At 40.1% G+C, this 16,241-nt stretch overlaps 1 pseudogene; it reads left to right on the top strand.

Moving 5' to 3' along the window:
* The first annotated feature begins 2,872 nt into the window (after positions 1-2,872).
* LOC138847554 (RNA transcription, translation and transport factor protein pseudogene) lies at positions 2,873-3,801 on the top strand (annotated as a pseudogene).
* Positions 3,802-16,241: the final 12,440 nt, after the last annotated feature.

The following is a 16,241-nucleotide window of genomic DNA, read 5'->3' as shown; positions in this document are numbered from 1 at the left end:
CCATGGGAGACCAGGAGAAGCACCTGGCTCCTGCCATTGGATCAGCGCAGTGCGCCGGCTGCGGCAGCCATTGGAGGGTGAACCAACGGCAAAAGAAGACCTTTCTCTCTGTCTCTCTCTCTCTCACTGTCCACTCTGCCTGTAAAAAAAAAAAAGATTTATTTATTTCTATGAAAGGTAGAATTACAGAGAAGCAGAGAGAGAAGTCTTCCATCTGCTGGCTCACTCCTCAGATGGCCTCAACAGCCGGAGCTTCACCGATCTGAAGCCAGGAGTCAGGAGTTTCTTCTTAGTCTCTCAGGGGCCCAAGCACCTGAGCCATCCTCCACTTCTTTCCCAGGCCATAGCAGAGAGCTGAATCGAAAGTGGAGCAGCCGGGACTCAAACCGGCGCTCATCTGGGATGTCAACACCGCAGGCAGTGGCTTTTACCCACTGCACCACAGCGCCAGCCCCCACTTCATCTATTTTGAAAATTTACTTATGGCCTTGTCTAAATACTGATGGAGTTTGTGGTCACAAAAGGCCTCCATAGCCCTGGCAGCTCATGACAAGAGTCTGGGATGATCACTGATGTCATAAACAAGAGTGTTAATTGTTAAATTAACAACAGGAGTCACTGTGCACTTACTCCCCATGTGGGACCTCTGTCCTTAATGAGTTGTACTATGAGAATTAACAGTAAAACTAGTATTCAAACAGTACTTTATATTTTGTGTGTCTGTGTGTGTGTAAACCGTTGAGATCTTAGTATAGAGTTGATTTTCTGTATATGAAGTTAATTGAAAATGAATCTTAAGAATGGGATGGGAGAGGGAGTAGGAGGTGGGACAGGAGTGGGAGTGGGAGTGGGAGGATGGGTATGGGGGGAGAATCGCTATATTAAAAGCTTTAAAAAAATAAAGAAAACCTGTGGGGCTGGTGTTGTGGCATAGTTGGAAAAGCTGCCACCTACAGCGCCAGTTCGAGTCCTGGCTGCTCCACTTCCAATCCACCTCTCTGCAATGGCCTGGGAAAGCAGTAGAAGATGGACCAAGTCCTTGGGCCCCTGTACCCCTGTGGGAGACCCGTTAGAAGCTCCTGGCTCCTGGCTTCAGAACTGCACAACTCTGGCCATTATGGCCATCTGGAGAGTGAACAAGTGGATAGAAGACCTCTCTCTCTATGCCTCTGCGTCTTTGTAACTCTGCCTTCAAATAAATAAATAAATCTTTAAGAAAATAAAAAAAAAATCTGTTACTAGGTGCATAGTTACTCCTGATTTTTATGTCTTCTTGATAAAATGATCCCTTTGTCATTATGATAATTGTAATAAAGTGAAGGATATGTCAATTCATTGCTCTGAGGGCTACACTGATAGAAATATAGTCCTCTAGCTTTCTTTGATACATTTTTCCCATTATTTTACTTTTAACCTTTTATTTTCTATTAGTATACTGAGATCTTAGTGTTTTATGTAACCTGACAGTCTGGGTTTTTCTTTTTTAACAGACTGCATTTAACATGGTTATTGTTATGGTTAAGTTTAAACCTGTCCTCTTGTTATTGGTTTTGTCTTTGTTCCATTTGTATTTTGTTCACTTTTGGTGCTCTGTTTTGGATTAATTGAATATTATTTTCTATTTCCATTCTGTGTCATTTGTGGCACAGTAACGATAACATTTTGGTTGGTAAATTCGGTGGCTGCTTTACCATAAAGGCACACATTTTAACTTATCACAGTCTGTATTTAAGTTACATAATACTACTGTATGTAAAAGGAGTCTTCAGAAAGTTCATGGAAATGCATATTTTGAAACATCTGTGCATGGACTCCCACTTTTTGTGCATCAAGATAAACTTATCTTTTAATTCCATTTTCCACAGACTATTTGAAGTACATTTGTATGCTCTAAATGTGTTACAATAGCATACATTCACCTCTCCTGGTTTGGGGCAGGCGTTTAGCCTATCAGTTACAATGTGTGTGTCTCACATTGGAGTGGCTGTGTTTGATATGCAGTTCTGGCTCTTGACTCCAGCTTCCTGCTAAGGCAGACTCTGGGAGGCAGTGGCGATGGCTCAAGTAATTGGGTTGCTGCCACCCCCATGGGAGACATGGATTGAGTTCCTGTCTTCCACACTTTTTGGTCCCAGCCCAATCCCAACCACCAAAGTCATTTGAGGGATAAACCAGAGGACTAAAGATTCTCTCTCTCATTCTTTTTCTCTCACTTTCTCTCTTTATTACTCGTGTGTGTGTGTGTGTCTGCCTCTCAAATAATTTTTTAAAAATTCTCCCCCTTGAGTATCTCCACATGCTGTACTTTTTAAATAGTCCACACTATGTTATTATTTTTGTTTAAATAGTATATTCTCTTTTTATGGGATATGACATACCATAAAATGCACTCTTAAAGGGCACGATATAATGGTTTTTAGTATATTCACAAAATTGTTGAATTATCATCATTATCTAATTCCAGAACATTTTATCACTCAAAAGGAACCCCATGCCATGTGCAGTCAGTCCGTATTTTCTCTACTCCTTCCTAACCCTAGCCCTGTGCAACTACTAATGTACTTTCTGTCTGCAGATTTGCCTGTTCCAGATATTTCACATAAACAAAATGATAAGATATAGGGCCTTTTGTGCCTGGCTTCTTTTTACCGAATGTGTTCAAAGCTCATCCATGCCGTAGCGTGTGCCAGTACTCCACTCTTTTTATTTTTTTAAAGATTGTTTAGTTTACTTGAAAGACAGAGTTACAGAGTGGGAGAGACAGAGAGACAGATCTTCCATGCACTGGTTCACTCCCCAAATGACTGCAACAGCCAGGGCTGGACCAGGCTGAAGCCAGGAGCCTGGAACTCCGTCTGGGTCTCCCACGTGGATGGCAAGGACCCAAGTACTTGGGCCATCTGCTGCTGCTTTCCCCCAGTGCATTAGCAGGGAGCTGGATTGGAGCCCTGCTGGCTTTAACTACAAAGGTGAAAGGGAATTTAGAAACTTTGTTATTTGGCTTGAAGATAAGAAAGTCAGGCACTAGAAGATTGAAGACAGGAAATTTAAGAAACATCCCTAGCAGTGACCTGCCCAAGTTCTTTGAAATGTATCTTAGAGATGTTAACTGTCCTGTCAAGATTCAAGATTGACAGGAAGCAACTGACAGCCTTCTTGGTTTAGATGTTAAACTTGAATATGGAGATAATGCTGAAAATACAAGGGCTTAGTACCTGATAATTCAAAAAAGCTGACAATGCAACTAAAAATGCAGAGCCACTGATCAGTTTGGGTGTAAATAATCCTGATTTCAAGGCAGGTGTAATGGCTTTGGCTAACTTTCTTCAGAGTCAACCTCATGTCAGACATGACGACTACTTGCTAATGCTTACAGCAATTGGCAATTCGCATTTTGGGTCAGGAGCACGAGACATGTGATGAAGTTGCTAAAGCAAATCAAACAAAAGAGGGCTTGCCTGTTGCTATAGACAAACATATTCTTGTATCCTTGGTTTTGACACAGGGGATGCTCAGATTCTGTGATTGCTGAATATAGAAGAGCTGAGAGAGCTACAGACAAAAACTAATGAAACCACAGTTGCTGTGCAAGCAATTAATGCTGACCCAAAGACAGACCACAGACTGGGGAACGTGGCAGGTGAACACTGGAGTTCAGCTTCTCCCCTCCTGATTACTTGGGAAGCACATACACTTCTGGCATGTCTATGGAAATCTAATGACACATTTTCATAGGAGGAATCCCAGGAAACTGACTTTCTTCTAAAGATTTACCACAACTTTTTTTTTTCTTTAATAAAGTTTGGGAAAGTGGGAAAAAAGTGTAATGTTATCTGGATTTTTCATAGATGCGCATTGTCAGTTTAGGGAAATTCTCTTGTGTTCCCAGCTGTCCAGTGTTTTCACCTTGAAACAATGTTGGGGCCGGCGCTGTGGCATAGCTGGTAAAGCCGCCGCCTGCAGTGCCAGTGTCCTATATGGGCACCGGTTCGAGTCCTGGCTGCTCCACTTCCGATCCAGCTCTCTGCTATGGCCTGGGAAATCAGTGGAAGATGGCCCAAGTGCTTGGGCCCCTGTACCCTGTAAGAGACTTGGAAGAAGCTCCCTGCTCCTGACTTTGGATCAGCCTGGCTCTGGCCATCAAGGCCACTTGGGGAGTGAACCAGGAAATGGAAGATTTTCCTCTCTCTCTCAAATAAATAAAATATTTTTAAAAAGAAATATTTTAATAATTTAGTCTGTATTTTATATCTATGCAGAGTTTCTCCTTCTTCCTGTCACTTTTTGTTGTTCATATCCTTCTAAAAATTTGCTATTACATATAGTGTATCTAATTGATTTTCATATATTTCTTCCTCATATTTTCTTTAAAAAAAAAAGACTCACTTATGGGGCTGGTGCTTTGGCGTAGTAGGTTAAGCTTCCACCTGCAGTGCCAGCATCCCATATGGGCACCGGTTCGAGTCCTGGCCGCTCTACTTCTGATCCAGCTCTCTGCTATGGCCTGGGAGGGCAGCTGAGGATGGCCCAGGTCCTTGGGCCCCTGCACCCACGTGGGAGACCCAGAAGAAGCTCCTGGCTCCTGGCTTCGGATGAACCCAGCTTTGGCCATTATTGCAGCCATTTGGGGAGTAAACCAGCGGATGGAAGACCTCTCTCTGCCTCTGCCTCTCTATAACTCTTTCAAATAAATAAATAAATCAAAAAGATTATTTACTTACTTGAAAGGCAGAATTACAGAGAGAGGGAGAGACAGAGAGAAAGACCTTCCATCCACTGGTTCACCACCCAAATGGCCGCATCATCTCTCATATGGGACGCCAGCATTTCAGGCAGTTGCTTAATCCACGGCAGAACAAAACTACTCCCTAATATTCTTTTGTAGACATTTTTATTTCTCTAGTGTAGGTAGTGATATTCCTTCTTGCATTTCTGACCTTAATAATTTTAGCTTTCTATTTTTCCTTAGTCTGTGTAGCTAAATAGTTTTCCATCTTGTTAATTTTGTTTTCGAAGAACCAGTTTCTGATTTTGTAATTTTTTCCATCTTTTCTACTCTCCATGTCATAGATTTTACTCCAGTATTTCTGTTTGTTTTGGTTTTATATGTTCATCATTTTTTAGCTTAGATGGAAATTTAATTATCGATTTGAGGTCATTCTTTCTTTAATATTTATATTCTGCATTTAGATGTGTATATATTATAATTATTATATCACCTTTACTATTTAATCTTTTAAAATTAATCTTATAAAATGTCCTTTATCATCACTAGTAGAAATTCAGTCCTAAATGTCTATTCGTTTAATATTAGCGTAGACACTACAACTCCAATTTTGTTACTGTTAATGATACATTTTTTCTTATCCCTTTATTTTCAATCTGTGTGTGTCTTTTTGAAAATGTATTTATTTGAAAGGCAGAGCAACAGAGAGAGAGGGAAAGACAGAGACCTTCCATCCACTGGCTCACTCCTCAAATGACCACAATAACCAGGGCTAGTCTAGGACGAAGAGAGCAGCCAGGAACTCCATACTCACCTCATACATGGGTGGCAGGGCCCAAGCACTTTGGCCATCTTCCACTGCCTTCCAGGTGGAAGCTGGATTGGAAATGGATCAGCTAGTACTTGAACCCCATTCTCATATGGGATGCTGGCATCACAAGTGATGGCTTCACCTGCTGTACCACAATGTCTGTCCCACATGTCTTTGACTTCTATGTGTGTCTTTTCTTGGAAGCACATACCTGGATAATACTTTACATATTTATTTATGTTCTGCTAATCTCTTTTGATTGGATTGGTCGATCCACTATCATGTCATACAGGACTGAATTGTAGGATTTGTGATGACGATTCCACTGCTTGTTTTGTGTACATGCCCTTGTCATTTCTTTTACTATATATTTTGGAGTTAATTTCCAGTTGTTTGCCCTATGGAGTATCGTTAACAAATTATAATAGTCTAGCATCTTAATTTCATAGTACACTAAAACATTACCTCTTATAACTCCATTATTTTCCTTCTCATTTGTGCTGGTATTGTATTACAATTACATCTCTATTAATTGTATGCCCACCAAAACAGATTCATAGTTACTATTTTATGTAGCTGTCTTGTAAGTTAGGAGAAAAAAAGAGTTCTACTTTCCACCATATTTACTCCTACAGTTACCTATGCCAGTGTGCTTCATTTGTTGAGTTACTGTCTCGTGCCCTTTCATTCTGCTTAAAGGATCCCACATAGTGAGTACTTTTTGTAGGGCAGTGTGCTGCCGCTGGATTCTCTCAGGGACTGTTTGGTGATTTCTGAATTTCTCCTCCATTGTTAAAGAATAATTCCGCTAGATTAGGACACTTGGTTGACAGTGCTTTCCTTCATGCAGCACTTTGAATATGACCTTGATAGTTCTGATGAGAAATTCACTGATAATGTTATGAAGCAACACTTGTGCATGACGAGTTACTTCTAGATTGCTGTTTTCAAGATTCTTTGTCACTGGATTTTGATAGTTTAATTATCATGTGTGCTATAAAGTTATCTTTGAGTTATTCCTACATTGAGCTTCCTGGTTGTATAGATTAATGTATTTCACCAAACTTGGGTAGTTTATGTCCATTAATTTTTGATTATTGTTTATTCCTCTTTCCTTTTCCTTTCCTGCTGATATTCCCATTATATGACTGTTGGTATGCATGATGGTACCCAGTATTTCTCAGATGCTCTGATCATATTTTTTCCCATTTTTTGATCTTTCTGTTCCTCAAACCATATAATTTCAGTTGACCTATATTCAAACTTGCTGATTCTTTCTTTTTCCAGCTGAAATCTGTAATTGAGCCCTACTGGTGAAATTTTCATTTCTGTGTTTTTAACTCTAGATTTTTTTATTATAATTTCTGTCTCTGTATTTGAAATTCTCTATTTGATGAGGAAACTTCTCATACTTTCCTTTAATTCTTTAGACACGATTTCTTTTGTTCTTTAATCGTATTTTACTATAGTTGATTTAAAGTCTTTGCTAGTCATTCCAAGTTCCAGGCTTCCTTAGAGACTGTCTGTTGATTGTTTCTCTTCTTTGTAGTGCATGCCATACTTTCTTGCTTCTTTATCTATTCACAATTATTTTATTGAAAGCTGGATATTAAAAATAATATCCTGTGGCCACCTTGGAAATCAGACTCCTCCCACCCCACCTCCAGCTCCAGCTATTTATTACCTATTGTTTCTTTAATGGTGTTTCTGTACTAATTTTTTTAGATTTATTTATTTATTTGAAAGTCAGAGTTATACAAAGAGAGAAAGAGAGAGAGAGAGAGAGATCTTCCATCCGCTGGTTCACTCCCCAGTTGGCCGCAGAGGTAGCTGGGCCAATCCAAAGACAGGTGCCAGGAGCTTCTTCCAGGTCTCCCATGAGGGTTAAGGGCCCCAAAGACTTAGGCCATCTTCTACTACCTTCCCAGACCATAGCAGAGAGCTGGATAGGAAGTGGAGCAGCCGAGTCTTGAACCAGCACCCATATGGGGTGCCAGCACTGCAGGCAGTGGCTTTACCACAGCGCCAGCCCCACTGTACTAATTTTGTAAAATAGATATTCTTTGCCATATGTGACACAAAATTGTTTTCTCAGTTAAATTAATGTCCAACTAATTATTTTACAAGTATTTCCTGGGGCCAGCACCATGGTGTAGCAGGTAAAGCCGCCGCCTGCAGTGTCAGCATCTCATACGAGCACTGGTTCTAGTTCTGGCTGTCCACTTCCGATCCAGCTCTCTGCTGTGGCCTGGGAAAGCAGTAGAAGATGGCCCAAGTGCTGGGGCCCCTGCACCCACGTGGGAGACCCGGAAGAAGCTCCTGGCTCCTGGCTTCAGATCAGCTCAGCTCTGGCCATTGCGGCTAATTGGGGAGTGAAGCAGCAGATGGAAGACCTCTGTCTTCCTCCTTCTCTCTCTGTGTAACTCTGACCTTCAAATAAAATAAATCTTAAAAAAAAAAAAAACAGATATTCCCTTAAATACTTAGAACCAAAAAACCTCCCAGTCATTGCTGGCCGGTTCTATGTGCTCATGAATGCACACCACCAACGTGTAGCCAGGAAGTTTACAACTTTGTCTTAGGCTTCATTCCCTGCTTGCCTAGGAGCCTCAATGTCAGGTGACGCTGAGAGCTTCAGGCCTTCTCAAGTCTTTTGTGAATATGCGCAGATCCCTGAGCATGCTTATATCACTATAGGTGTGTTTCTTCTTCTAGACTATCAAACTATTTTAGACCTTCTCAAAGCTTCCTATTAGCATCTCACCCATTAGATTTTCCTTTTCAGATTGTTGGTTAGCCAATTGCTTTTTCAACTGTTATCTACCACTTCAGACAGCTGCAATATTAAACAATTGGCATTGGCTGTTTTCAACAAATGCTCCCAAGGAAAATTTGTTTCCACTAGTGGAGCTCTGTGCCAAGCTAAATAAAGGTTGTAATGGGTGTTTTCTGGGAATGAGTCTTTGAAGGAGGTTCAACGCCTTTCTACTTCCCGCCAGTGGCTTCCAGGTGGTTTTCCATATGATTGAGTTCTCAGCTAGTACATATCTGGGTAGAAGGAGATGGAAGTAGAACAAGTTAAACCACCAAGAAGAGGGCCCGGCGCTCTGACGTAGCAGGTAAAGCCGCCGCCTGCAGTGCCCGCATCCCATGTGAGTGCCACTTCAAGTCCTGGCTGCTCCACTTCCGATCCAGCTCTCTGCTATGACCTGGGAAAGCAGTAGAAGATGGCCCAAGTCCTTAGGCCCCTGCACCCACCCGGGAGACCTGAAAGAAGCTCCTGACTCCTGGGTTTGGATCGGTGCAACTCCAGCTGTTATGGTCATCTGGGGAGTGAACCAGCGGCTGGAAGACCTCTCTCTCTGCCTCTCCCTCTCTCTGTGTGTAACTCTGACTTTCAAATAAATGAATAAATCTTAAAAACACTACCAAGAAGCTTACTGCTTTTATAGAAATCCAGCCATTTTTATTGAATAGACACTGCCTAGGATGCTACAAGATTTTGGTTAATATTTTTAGACTTCTAAAAGTGTTGATCCTGGGGCCAAGTTCATGACCTGGCTGCTCCACTTTCAATCCTGCTCTCTACTATGGCCTGGGAAAGCAGTAGAAGATGGCTCAAGTCCTTGGGCACCTGCACCCGCATAGAAGACCCAGAAAATGCTCCTGGCTCCTGGCTCCTGGCTTTGGATAGGCCCAGCTCTGGCCATTGTGCCCATCTGGGAATGAAACAGCAGATGAAAGATTCTCTTTCCCTCTCTCTCTCTGCCTCTCTGTAACTTTGCCTTTCAAATAAATAAATAAATATTTTTAAAAAAATGTTGATCCTGATCATTTTCCTTAGTGGTCTTCTGGCTTTTATGAATAAAAGACTTGGGGGAAACTTACAGCATCATTCCCACTAATATTCCTCTTTAAATCTCAGAAAATAATAAACAAAGTGGTTTACTTGTGTACTCACATAGTTTCCATTCTCAGCGCTCTCCATCCCTTTGTGTGGATCTGTATCTCTGTGTTGCTATGCATGAGGGCACACCTTCCAACATTTCTTGTAGTGCACTTTGCGGGTGATGAATCCATTCAGCTTTATATATCTGAAAAACAATCTTTATTTCACCTTCAATTTTAAAACATCTTTTTACTGGTTTTACAACTCTCGTGAACAGTTTTTTAAAATGCTATCCATATTTTAAAGATGTTTTTACAGTGTCTTCTCATTTGCACAATTTCTGGTGAGAAAGCTGCTGTCATATCTAACTTTGTTCCTCCATATATCCTGGGATCATGGTGTGTCCTGGTGTGATTTTATCCATGATTCTTGTATTTAGCATGCATTTAGTCTGTCAGACATGTGGACTTACAGCATTCAACAAATCTGTTGATAAACTTCACTTGTTATTTCTTAAAATATTTTCCCACCTTTCCTGCGTGGACTCCTTTCATATTCATGATGCCATTTGCTGTTTTCCCATGTTTCGTGGATGCTCTCTTGATTTTTCACTTCTATTTTTCTCTTTCTGTTTCATACTAAATTACTGCTTTGACCTCAAGTTGACTATTTTTTCTTCTTTGCTGTCTAATTTTCTGTCAGTTCCAGCCAGTATACATGTTATATCAGATATTGCAGGTTTCAAGTGTAACAGTTCCATATGTATCATTTTTATATCTTCCCCATCTCTACTTAGTGATTTAATATATAGAATATAGTTATAACAACTGTAACTGTACACAATTCCATTATCTGTGTCATTTCTGGAAAGGTTTACATAGATTTTTCTCTTCACTATTACTCATAATTTTGTTTGTTTGTGTGTCTTGTAATTTTCTATTGAGTGCCAGATGTTGTGATTTTGTCCTGTTGGATGATTGATATTCTTGTAATTCTATGATTGTTAGCTTAATTTTGGAACATAGCTAAATTTCTTGAAAATTGTTCCCACTATGTCTTGCTTGTAAGATTTTTAAAATAAGTCTGGAGCAGTGCTCAGTCTAGGATTAATTTTTTCTCATTACTAGTGCAAGTCCCTTCTTTGTACTTGTATCCCATGCATCTTGAGGTTTTCTATTCTGCCTGGTGGCATCATATGCTATTTCTGAATCTGTGTGACTGTCAAGCACTGTTACTTCTAATGCAATCAGGTAGTCCTTGTTCTTCACTCAGATAATTTACTCAGATGCATGGGGTGATCAGTGTTCTGCAGGTGCACATGTAGGTGTGTGTGGGTGTGTGTGTAGCTACCTCTCCTCCCTGATACTCCCTTCCATGGAGCCTAGCCATCCTGGCCTCTGCACCCTGAGCTCCACCTCCTCAATTCCAGAAGTCTTCTTGGGCTCCCCTACTGTTCCATGGCCTGAAATTGCTGTCTATGCAGTAAGCCAAGGCAATTGTAAGGCTCAACCAGTTTGTGTCTCATCTCAGGGATCTCTGTCTCTTACTGTCTGACCTCAAGTATCTTGAACATCCTTGTTCTACATTTTAGGGTCATTCAAGTGGGAAGGTAAATCTGGTCTATCTTGGCCAAGAGTAGAAGTCTTCCTAAAGCTTTTTTTTATTTCTCATTACTTGCAATGACTTGGTGACAGCTCAGGATATGTATTCACTAAACAGTAGATCAAAATTATTCTATGGAATTTTGCTTACTATGTGGCACACTGAACTTACAATGTAGGGCCATCAAGTATGTCTCTTATGGTATATTTATATTTGTATTAAGATGGTCTAGTCTTTTGTCTCAGTTCTGAGTAATTGAAGTTTTCACTCAAGCTATTTTTATCATTAATTCGAGCAGAATAAGATTTTAGTTAATTTTAAGTGGGTAAAATCTGAATTTACAAAGAGAAATATTGTGTCAGGTGTAATGAAGAGATTTATTAGTAAGGATGTGGATTGTCAAAACAGAGAGAAGGAAAAATCTTTCAAGTCTTATATGGCAGGCCTGGCCCTGTGGCATAGAGGGTAAAGCCACCGCCTGCAATGCCAGCATCCCATATGGGTGCCGGTTCAAGACCTAGCTGCTCCACTTCTGATCTAGCTCCCTGCTATGGCCTGGGAAAGCAGTGGAAGATGGCTCAAGTCCTTGGGCTCCTACACCCACGTGGGAGACCTGGAGGAAGCTCCTGGCTCCTGGCTTCAGATCAGCACAGCTCCAGCCATAGCAGCAATCTGGGGAGTAAACCATCGGATGGAAGACCTCTCTCTCTCTCTCTCTCTCTGTCTCTCTCTGCCTCTGCCTCTCTGTAACTCTGCCTTTCAAACAAAAACTAAATAAATCTTACATAAAAAATCCTATATGGAAAACTTTCATTTTCCATGGACAATCCTGGCTCATCATGTCTAGACTAGGAAGTCTTTTCAATAATTCCATCCGATTGCCCTACTGGACATTTTATCAGGACTTTAATAGCTATGAAAGGTGACTGAAGTAACTTCTGCAAGGTGGAGGAGTGGCTAAACAAGAAATAGTGGAAAGGCTGGTAGGGTCTGGTCTATACAATATTTAAGACTCCTTGTAGCTCTAAACCCAATTACAGACTATCAAGTCTACACAAAGAGTCAACTATCACATTCTAAAGTGTTAAGGAACCAAACCACGCTCTGATAATACATCATGACCTAGTGTTATTGTCACACCCCACAAAAAGACAAAAAAATTGCTTGAGTATCTTTATCTTAGATGAGTGAAATTTACCATAAGTAATATAATAGATTTAGCTTTAATTCTAAGTACTAAGCACCACCACCAACAATTCCTGTCTTCCTGGAATAAGTATAATCTTTATATAAAAAGGGGAAAAAACAACATAAAAAAGCAAGATCAGTCAGATAGTTCCTAAGTTGTTTCCAAGATGTTAAAACAAAACAGTAATAAATTCTGAACAGGGATATATTTTAAATGGCCGACATACATTTAATTCCCTGAAAGTGATGTCAAAAATGCAAGTGTTGAATACTTTCTTGAGGGTTACAAGTGTGAAAATACAGAATAAATAGTAAGCTTCACATTTTCTTTAGACACTTAAGGATCCGCTTTCCATTTCAATTTTTCTTTGCTCATTTTGTTATTGAAATGGTAATTCAGATTTCTCCCAGTGAAATAGAAGACCCTATAATGGATATTCTGAGACTGAAAAGTCAGGACAGACTTGTTTCTAGTTCAAGTCTATGGACCTAAATGTTTAATATGAAGAAAAATCAATGACCGGCCTCCTGCTAAATTCTCTGGACTTTGTTCTGAATAAGTTTCCTCAATTTACATAGCACAGCACTGATGCCGCTGACAAATTCCAAAGCAGCATGCAACAGTGGTTCCTAATTGCTTGAGCATTTATCATGCACGAGAGACAGGAGGGAAGTTGTCTCATTTTGTACAGCTCAGTTGCATTTCTTATCTCTGAAGTACACTTAAGCAGCAAACGGGGACTTAAGGTAGCTGCCTGAAAACCAGCATCCATTAACATGCATATCTTGGAGGGGAAATGAATTGGTTTTGCTAAAACAGAATACAATTCGACCTCCTCCTGCACGTTAATTTTGCCTATTTTCTCTCTTGCACATTTTAAAAATTAGGGGCTGTGTCTGGTTTACCCACACGAACTCTCATGTTCACATTTTCTGAGTTGTGCCTTTGTTGGTATTGTTCTGGGAATCATTTTTAAAAAACATTTTGATGCATTTCCAAAATGCCCTTTGGGATCAATTTACACCTGGTAATATTTTTCTAAGAAGTCACTGGAGGTGCTTAACAAATGTATACTTAGGCATCTCCTACCTCACAAGTCTTCTGGGCAGGTTTTATCTTTTAAGGAAACAGTACCCCTATACAGTCTACAAAGAACACTTGATTTCTATGTGTGAGACTAGGAGAGCAGGAAAGCTGAAATTGTATTTATGCACTCTTGAATGCAGATCCTGTTAGTGAGTTCTGCTGATTATTGAAGCAGTCGCAGACTATGCCTACTGTTCCAAGAATTCAAGTCCCATTAAGATGTGAACCCAAATAAACACACAATGATTATGTGGCTTAGTAAGCACAGATGCACCTGTTTGTCTTTGACAGGCTATTAGAGATGAATAAAATACTTTTGAGTTATGCCCTGAGAAACATAGATTGCCCCTTGAAGTGAGGTTTAGAGTTCACACACATATGTAAGTGTGTATATATGTGTGTGTGTATGTGTGTGTGTGTGTGTGTGTGTTTGTGTGTGTATGAGGGACCTTCAAAAAGTTCTGGGGAAAATGTTTATTTTGAAAAAACTCTGCATGGATTCCAAAAATTTTGCCCCAAAGTAAGCTTGTCTTTTAATTTCATCTTCCACAAACTTTTTAAAGTACATAGATAGATCCTGAAAATGCTCTGTGTAGACAGTTTTTTGTATGTTTATTTATTTTTATCTACTTGAAAGGCAGAGTGAGAGAGAGAGAGAGAGAGAATATCTATCTGCTTGTTTACTCCCCAAATGCCCATAACAGCCAGGGCTAGGCCAGGCTAAAGCCAAGAGTCTAGAACTGCTTTCAGGTCTCTCATGTGGATAGCAGGGGCCCAAGTGCTTTAGCCATGATCTGCTGCCTCTCAGACTGAATTAACAGGAGACTGGATGGGATGAGGAGAAGCCAGGGCTTGAACCAGGCCTTCTGATATGGGATGCAGCAATCCCAAGTGGTGGCTCAACCCACTGTATCACAATGCCTGTCCCTGTGTGGACAGTTTTTTTTTAATGATAAGAACCTTATTACACCCCCTTATTGTGCTCTACTTCTATATGCAACTTCTCAAGTGCATCAAGTAAGGTCAAGCTATACAATCAAGCAAATTGTCTTCGTACAGATACCTCTTGGAGTTTGATGGCACCTGCCTTCTTACTCTTTGGCTCATCTGAACCCCCAGATGCCTTCCTTCCTCACCATTGATCTGGGCCAGGCATTGGTCCTAGAGTCTTGTTTATGTTCATTGCCCTCCTGCATAGCAAGGGTAATTTGGTAAAAATAAATGAATAAATTAATAAATCAGCAAAGGAGGTGCAATTATTTTTCTAGTGTTTCTTTAAACTTTCGGTAAGGCTGACATAGAATTTGCTAATAAGTTATTGATATTCAGTCTGCCTATCCTATATTCCATCAATGCAAAAGTGATATTAGTTCATTGGTATATTTTCCATCTACTCATATTTGCCTTCTTAGTGCTTACAAGTAAGGAAATGAAAATGGAGTGTTTAAAGGCCAAGAGTAAGCAGCACGGGAAAGGGACAGAAAAACAATTGTAAATGGGCCCCTCAGTTTCCTTGATCAGACGTTCCAGGATAGAATTTACACATTATCATGTTCCACATGAAAGCTCTGGGAAGTCATTTTGTAAATCAGGATCACCTCCACATTTGAAACACAGACAGTTGACTTTATTAACTCTACTGAAAAACCAAGTATCTGAAACAGTCAATTCTATCACAAAGCAGGAAAACTTATGAGAGCAGAGACAATATTGGTAAGAAAAACATGAATCTGCACACGATAAATTTACATGAACACATTTATTGCAAGTAGCTCTATGGGACGGCAAGTCAGATATATATATATATTTATTTATATATATATATATATAAACACTATACAGAGTTGCAAGGTTGTCTCCCAAAACTGCAAATGCAATGTTTACAAAGAAAAGAAAGTCTAAGAATATTTACAAAGGAAGACAAAGCCAGAGCAACTCAAAGCAGATCTGTAAAGCAGAAACAGTAAATGTAAAGACTGTTGAAACTGTCAAGTTTTCGCTTTTACTGACCAAGTGAGTATGTCTGATACCAAATTAAATGTAGAGGTCACAAAAAATCGTTCCATCATTGTTTTGTTTCTTAACAGCAGCATAAACTGGTAGCTGGAAGGTAAGTGATATGCTGGTACACATATTCTACAAAGATTCTTCCAGCACAATACTGAATAAATTGTGTCTGTAAACTAAGAAGTAGTGTCAAAAAGATTGCATATTTGTTATGCTTACTGTGACTATTTGTACCTGTTACTATTTGTATGTACTGTTATGTATGAAGTCTCCCATTCATTTATTCAGCGATGTTATATCTGTGCTGTCCCCTCTGCACCCTGTCTGCTGGCAGCCCTGAACCTAAAATGCAAATAAAAGTGTTAAAGCCTTTTCCCCAAAATAATCTTCCCTTCCCACAATTCTGAACGATTATGACTTAACTGACTTGAATATAAGATAGTGACAGAAGGCTTGAATAAAGGCTGCCAAAAAGAGCACACGGTTATCATAATGAACAAAAGCCACACTGCAATATTTCATTAGGTTGGGAAAAGAGAGGAACAGAAGGAACTGATGAAGTTGATGCCCTAGCAGTGACCAGTAACTGGAGTAGTGACAGGTACCCTAGCCACATCCCCTCCTCAGCATCACTCACAAGGGGAAAAACAAAGAGCCCCCCCCCCAATCCCTTTTGTTGGTAGGCAAGGAAAAACAATACAAGTCGACTTAGCTCTTTGGAAAGGTTAGTTTAGCAACATGTACTGTAAGCCTGCTGAAAGATAGAAGTACACGTTCAAAGACATCAAAACCCGAGTGGCGATAAACTTCAGTTAAATATTACACTATTTCAAAGTTGCACATTAAATGCGAAGCAATTTTTTTAAGAGTTACGCACAACAGGTACATCAACAATCACGTGTTCACAGGTGCACAAAGGTGTGCATACACA

This window comes from Oryctolagus cuniculus, chromosome X, assembly GCF_964237555.1.
Source record: "Oryctolagus cuniculus chromosome X, mOryCun1.1, whole genome shotgun sequence".
Taxonomy (NCBI): Eukaryota; Metazoa; Chordata; class Mammalia; order Lagomorpha; family Leporidae; genus Oryctolagus; species Oryctolagus cuniculus.
Note: the sequence above shows the minus strand (reverse complement) of the source record. Positions and strands in the feature narration are given on the sequence as shown.